This window comes from Anastrepha obliqua, chromosome 2, assembly GCF_027943255.1.
Source record: "Anastrepha obliqua isolate idAnaObli1 chromosome 2, idAnaObli1_1.0, whole genome shotgun sequence".
Taxonomy (NCBI): domain Eukaryota; kingdom Metazoa; phylum Arthropoda; class Insecta; order Diptera; family Tephritidae; genus Anastrepha; species Anastrepha obliqua.
In genome coordinates this window covers 86,113,845-86,121,899 of record NC_072893.1, presented here as the reverse complement: position 1 = coordinate 86,121,899, position 8,055 = coordinate 86,113,845, and positions in this window count along the sequence as shown.

The following is an 8,055-nucleotide window of genomic DNA, read 5'->3' as shown; positions in this document are numbered from 1 at the left end:
AAATGTATTATTATTTACTAAATTAAAACTAAATTAAACACCATTTGGCGTAACAACGACGAACGTTCTGACTCTTTCTGATCTGCAGAATTTATTCGACAAGTGCAAGCGAACATTGACAAGAACCCTTAAAAATCAATGATCGCCCTTGCGAGAGAGCTTAATGTTTCTGAGGGTCTTCTCCGTCGAGTAGCCCATGAGGATCTCCGGAATAAATTCTACGTTATACGCAGAGGACAGTTTATTCGGCTTAACACGAGAACATTGAGTTATTCCATCAAAACGCCTTCTAAACAAAATTAAACAAAGGGCCTGAGATATTTTTTTTTAATACGAAAAGCATTTTGACTAAGACCAAAAGGCCAACCGCTGAAGTAACAGATGGCTATGTGGCCATGTTTCCATCCTACAGAGGTTCCTGTTGTCATGCACATGCAGTTATGGTTTTAGGGGTTGTGAGCATCGCGGAACATGTCATGCCACCACACTTCTTTACTCAAGGATCTCTCCTGAATTTCGAGATTTTTAAGACAGTAGTGAAACCCTGGATTTATATAGTACACGTTGACAATCCATACATCTTTCAGCAAGACTCTGCTCCTTCACAGAAAGCGATGACGACACAAGATTGTATGGCGGAAAATTTCAATGACCACATAATACCGAACTTATGGCCGTCTAACTCCCCAGACTTTAATGGAGCGTAGTTGAGCGTAAAACCAGTAAGCATCCTCATAATACCATTTCTTCTCTGAAAGCTGCAATTAATAACGGTATGGTCAATATGAATAAGAAGCATTTGGTTCGGGCATGCAATCGTTTACGGATCCGGATCGAGGAGGTTATTGGAGCTAGTGGAAATTTAATTGAATGATTTTATAGATACATAATAAGTTAATGTTGCGTAAAAATTTGGTGTTAATTAAATTTTGTTCAAAATAAAAGCTATTTAACTCTCAAGTTCTCCACAAATACCGTATGCACCCTGTAATACTTATATTCTAAGACGTTCGCTAACTATTGGAAACTACTAATAATATGGAAACTACGTCAAAGTCGTTTAAAGGTTAAGGAATATATTATATGCATATGTAAACTTAATTTTATTAAATAAATTTGGAAGCTTAGGGAATGCTTAAATTCTAAGTAATACCCACAAATTGTGCCATCCTGGTAAAAAGGGTGTGAAATACGAATTTCAGTGCGATAAATAACTAATTGTAAAGCAAAAGCTATCATAAGAATATTATTGCCAAACGTTTTAGAAATTACGCATAGGTATTCTTGTATATGTGCATGCAGAAAAATAATTTTATCAGTAATAATTTTGTTATATAATCCAATATTTAATAAATATTTCACATCAATATGCCAATAATGTAAAGGAAGAATTTTCTATTCCAACCTGCAATGTAGAAAATAGCTTTCCCAACTAAATTTTTTTCTGATAATTAGAGCCAGATCATGCAAATTTCCTTTCCGAATTAGATTGCCAAAAAGTTGCAAGAAACTTCTCAAACTACTTTTCGAATGCGCACAAGACAAAATATAGAACTTCGCTATACCTTCATACCCCCTGTCTGGACATGGAGCGCTAATCGCACATCTCATGCGATAAATCGTAAAGCTTATCGTATAAGGCTTATCGCATGCTATGAACTGCCACTTAGGTGTTTTGACAGCGATATTTTCATTTATAGGAAATCTTTATAGGGACAACTTTGTAAAATCAATAAAGAAATTTAAAAATGAAGTGTTTCTTCTAACCCCATCCGCTTATCTAACATTTTTAGCGCAATACATAGATTGATTTAGAGCAATTGCATAAATAGATTTTAATTTTTAGTTTAATAAACCTTTCTTTTGCAGGAAAATGGAAAATAATGAAAAGTTTGTACATGAAAAGTGATGCAATAAGATGCCCACGTAAAAATGTATCTAAATATTATAATTCTTCCGCATGGCATAAAATTGACAGTTTGCATGAGGTAGCTCATCGCCAATGGATTTGTGGACAATAACAAACTGGGATTAAGTTCTTAAGGTGCTTGGGACTATATGACTCGCAAAGTATACTGTAAGGTCGCTTTTTGTGCGGATTATTTTTATGCGATTTTGAAGCTGTGCGTTTTTTATTTTATTCAAAAATTTCTTGGACAAGCATATGAACGTATACCTATATAGACTTGTTTAGAAGGGATGGTTTTAATATCTCTAGCCGTAATGATATAGATGAACCGCTTGTGGATGATGCCTTATGTCACACTGATATTTATTATTGATCTAACTTTAGATGTTTGTGTAGGACTAGAAAGTAATAATGATGAGGAAGAAAAACCGACCCTCCTCACTGCAAATTAATTCGAGAAGGTATTCAACTGTGCAGTAAATTAGAAAATAATTTTCTTATCAATGACCCCGATTCTAAACGAGCCTTTAAATCACAACGTGAGCTGCAGAACTGGATGAGTGGACATCGTGCGCTACGGAAAAATTAGTAGAATCATCATCGCAGAGTTGAATTACCGCAAAAAGAAAGAACTACACAGAACGAGAATGAAGTTTGAAAAAATCCATCGCCATCACTGCAGTGGCAAATATTTGGAGCCACTTCGCAAACGGTGCAAGCCATTATCAAATAGCGATAATGATTAAAAAATTTAAAACTATATTTCTTTTCAATAAAATAAAATGAAGTAAGTTTGAATACAAGTGTATTTTAAGTTTTTATATGAATTTCTTGCAGACATTCGAAGTATGTAATTTATTAAGCAGGCTATTTTTTTAGTCTTTTTTTTAATCATATGTTATTTAGACAGTTGAAGGTCTTTTTCGCTGGAAATCTTGTTAATAATTCAGTATAGCACCTCTGCAGAGTGAATTAAATCACGTTTCGCGTGAACAACTTGCAAATAAAGCAAACTTAATTTAAAAGCCTCAATTATTTTTCAAAGCTCAAAAAAAAAACAGTCAAATCATCTTTCTTGACGAAGCACATTATCATCTCGGCGGCTATGTTAACAAATAAAACTGCCACATCTGGGGTCGGAAGACTCGCACGTGATCGTCGCGTGCATTCTCACAGAGTATCAAAGAGTGAGAGTTTTGAGAGGATTTTGGGGCGGTGACACCATTGGCTCACTTTCTTTGAAAATGCTACTGGAAATGGAAATTTCGAATAAACCAATAGTATAACGGAAAAATTATTTTTGTTAATTTATTGGACTCATACCTAAACCATTATATTGACCACCCAAAATGTACATTTCACAATTTTTATTTCTAAAATAATATTAACAAATTAAAATTCTAAGACGTGTGGTCTTTAAATTCCCAAAATAAACTAAAATCGCAAATAATTCCAAAAGTATGTAAATATTTTAATCTTACACGCCTACTACCTAAATGCAAATGACTTTAGAAAATGTAAAAATGCACACATATAGAAGTGTATATACATACATTTCTATGACTTAGGCAGGCAAACGCACTTAACAATAGTAATTACACGATGCCTTGGTTGTAATTACATTTTTGGCATAAGGAAATATCAATATGTAGATGGCTAATATTTACGAAGGCCACTATTTACTATATATTTTTGGATTATAGAGTCAAAACGAATATTTTATTTCGAATAAAAAAAAGGTTTTACAATTTCGCAAAAGATCTTCGAGTGATTTTTTGGCCAAAGTGGGTTCTTACTCCTTCAACCAATAAAGCCAAAGTCGAAAAGTAGGAGATTCTTTCGGTCAGCGATAACTCAGAGGCTCCTTGGGGTGTAAATGAGTTATGCTGCACTGTTGAGCGAATGCAGAAGGCTGCACATTTACTGGATCGCTACTCGGTTCACAGCGAATTTGATAGAATCTGCTGTTGAGCTGACGTAATTGTAGATTTTTGTTTACATCGTTTTTCTTGTCTTTGATTATAAACAACATTTTCTTTCTGCTCTATTCTCTGTTTACAGATCTTCTCTATTTTGGCAATCTCTTCTCAGCGCTCTCACACATCTCATATTATCTCATCGTTGTGGCAAAGCTACGCTCATTTTGTGTGCGTGTGTATAATTTCTTGTGCTAGGTAGTTTCTATTGCTTTCGCTTCCTCTTCACAAACAATTAATTCCCCTTCCTTTTATTTGTTTATTCTGACGACACATCGAACTCGGAAAGCGCAACCTTGTATTTTATCATCTTTGAGGTATAACCATACTTGCTAGCGGCGAATTTTGCTCGATAACTTCGTTTTTGCTTTCACATGCAATTTTCTCGTCAAGTGAGGCGAGCTGAGAGATAGCGAGCAGAGAAGTGGCGAATAGAAGATGTCCATTGTTTTATAGCCTAGCAGACGGCGGTGTTAATCGGGACTATCGGGGCAGTTAATTCTGATTAAAATTGTAGTTGACAGACGGTTGTTACGTGGATTAGTGAACAGCGGATTTGCTTATTGAATAGTTTTGTCAATAAAAGATGGACCGCATGCAACAATTACGGGTGCTAGCTGCTGCTACTAAAAAATAATTATTTATTTAAAAGAAATCTTAAATTGCAATTTCTGGCGCGTACACCCTTTGTGAATGTTTGGCCGATCTCCTCCTCCCGTTTGTGGTGTGCGTCTTGATATTGTTCCTCAAAGGGAGGGACCTACAATTTCAAGCCGACTCCGAACGGCAGATATATATATATATACATATATATATTTTGATGAGCAACTTTTTCATGGCAGAAATACTCTTGTCGGTTTGCCATAGCCTGCCGAGGGGCGACCGCTTTTAAAAAAAAACTTTTTCTTCATTTTGGTCTTTCATCGGGATGCAATTTCTCAAACTGCTACGAAATATCAAAACAATTAATGTAATCTCGAACGTGCCAGTGCAAACTATCAGTGCATTCAGTCTTTCTTGTTCTTCTCTCTAAAAGTTTCATTATTTCTCATTCAAAATAGATATTAACTGTAATTTTTTGGGAATGTTGCCATCGAAAATTAACCTAATTATGAGAATTAAGTGGTCAATCCGAATTAGTTGCACTTAATTTCTGAGATAATTCCGAATTAAGCCGTTAATTCCGATTAATGCCATCTTCTGTCTAGGCTATTAGGATATTTGCGCATGCGTACTAGCTCTTCCTAACATGATCTACAAAGTGCACAAATTCTCGCTATAAAAGGCTGCCACCAGGTTTCATTTTCATTCAATCCATAAATATTGAAGCACCCCTCGTACTAACAAATATGTGTATGTAAAACTACGGAGTACAATAGAATAAATCAGCCTAATGGAAATTGAGTAGTTATATACATTTGTATGCAAGAGTTTAACTGCCAACAGACGCTACTACAAACACTAAACGAATTTTACTGTTTTAACCTCTCAACCATAAAATATGCAACTGCAATAATTCTTTTCGCTCCGCCTTAACTACAATAATACATACTTACCGACAAATTCAGCTTATATTCCGAAAAAAACCTGAAATCTTTATTAACTCCTTCCGGGTTGATTTAATAATGAAAAAATTGCATGAGATAACCATTTTACTGTTATTTAAAAAATTTGAAATCTTACAGACTAACAACAATTCGTCCGTGACTTGTACCAAGAAATCTTAACGGTAAACAATAGGTGATAGGGATCTGTGATATTTCCGCAAGTAAAAAAGGTGTTGCCAAATTTAGTACACTAGAAATTTTAAACTAAATTATTTATTACATTCAATAGTATACATGACGAGTGAAGCTCGCCATTCTGCGATATGGCATGAAAAACCAATGTCGAGCTAGACTCGTCATTTTACCGGAAGAGGTTAAAAGAGCATATGGCGGCATTTTTGGACTGTTATGCAGGAATTGAAATGAATATGATAGGTCTTACGTTTTGGTCCGTTCTGATTTGGATTTATTTATTTATTTTTTTTTTTCATTAAAAAATATTTTTTTTGTTTTGATTATTATTAATGTTTTCTTGTAGAAGAAAAAACATATTGCTTACATGCTTGCCTAAAGTTATTATCTATTCCCAAAATGAAATTTGGCTAAATATGGCCATTCAAATCGCTATGTAAGTGAAGAAACTTCCAAAACTGGCAATCGAATCAGAATGTGTATATAGGTAAGGCTTAATAAAGTACAAAACATAAACTGGAAAGAAAGCTAATTTTAAAAATTTCGTTTTGCTTTTTTTTTTTGAATAGAGGGTACTTGCAAATAATTGTGCAACAAAAAGGCTTTTTCGCACTTTTTCACATTGTCAAATGCTGAGTCGACACTTTTACATTGCATGCTTTACGGCGTGTGAACTGAACACATTACTTGCTATATGACATGCACACAGTACTGAAGTGGAGCATCGGCAGCAGCAAAGAAGTGACGGCAGGCCAATAGTTGCAGCAGTTACAAAAGAGCAATTAGCAAAGTTTTTGTTTCGACGGCACAATAATATGCCATACACAGCGCATGTACAGTATTTGTGGCTCTAAGTTCATACATACCACAACTACCAATAAATGACCAACAGGGACGAGGTGTTTTACCCTTCCTTTACACTTTTATACTATAAGTACATATATGAATGTGTTGGTTAAACACTGGCCAGCATCCTTTTGGTTGTTTCTTGTTGATGCTCCGGCGTATTGTGTGCGCATTGGAGCCGCACTATTGCATAAGAAGGGAGATATTTGTGTGCCATGGGGATGTCGTTGTGCCGATATACTACACAATGTAAGTATGTAGCCACAATCTGCATCGTTCAAATACAAATTATTCATGGTTGACGTAAGCAAATGGCACAAAGCGGGGGGATAGTGGCGTTAATTACTTACAACATGTCAGTTGCAGTGTATTTCTTTGTTCCGATTTTTTTTATTATTTCTTTTTTTTACTTTCTGCTAATGGCAAATGTCTGTAATGTCAGCGCTTTAAATGGCAAATGTCGCTAAAAGTGCGTCATTGAGGGTATAGATTGATTAATTTAATATTTTGGCATCTTATCCCACATTTGTCTGTTAGAGAGTGGGATACTGGTGATTCAAGCGCAAAAAAACTTTTATAAAAAACTCAGTTCAATACTTTTCAATGTTGTTTGCTTTATTAGAAATAGTAAACTTTACGAATAATTTTGAAATACAATATCATTTAACTGGTTTTCTCAGCTGACTCTGCAGTCGTTTTGTTGCACATTTGAATAAGTGAAGGATAGTAGATTACAAGACTTGGCCATCCGAAGTAAAATTTTGAGAGTGACTTCGACTACCACGTCATCTGGTACTCGGCAGCAGAGTTCTGCCCGCTCATTTCACACGTATCCACACACTCGTCCAACCGGTCGTTGTTCAGGTGGCAACTAAGCAATATGAAGCGCAGGCCACATTGATTTATTTCGTATATCATCAACACAATTTCATTTTTTTCACACCCTTTTATGTCAGCAGATCAGCTGATTCCTTCAAAATAAGTGAGAGCCTGTTTACGGTCTGATGTTGGCCACACCTTCTGAGTTCTCTCCATCGTGTCTGTAAGTTTCGGTTTCAGGGCTGTCGGTTTAAAACCATCTGACCAACAAAATCTAACGGTGTCAAATCTCAGCTCCGTTGAGGATTACTTGTATTACCAAGATAGCTAATTACATGATTATCGAACTTAGTGCACAAAATATCTATTGCTGCTCAACTTGTGTAGTACGTGAATTAATTTTGCTGATCATCAAATTCTTCAATGAGCTGCAAAAAGACCCTGGTTAACATTCAATGTAATGCTCTCTGCTGGCATTGAACTTTGTTGTGGATATCGTTGGCCAGAAAAATGGGCTAAATAGCCATACGTTAAGCATGCATTGGCTACTCCATAATTACGCAAATATGAATAATTATGATTTTTAACAGGGACATAGAGGGGGAAAATGCACTTTACATGTACGACAATGCATGCGAGATTGGTGTAGTATCTCAATAGAAATTGCCATTTAAAATTTGCACTGTTTCGACAACATAGAAATGTAAAATTTCAGTATTTCAAAACATAAAGTTCCTGCCACTTAATTGTTTGTGCACCAAATATA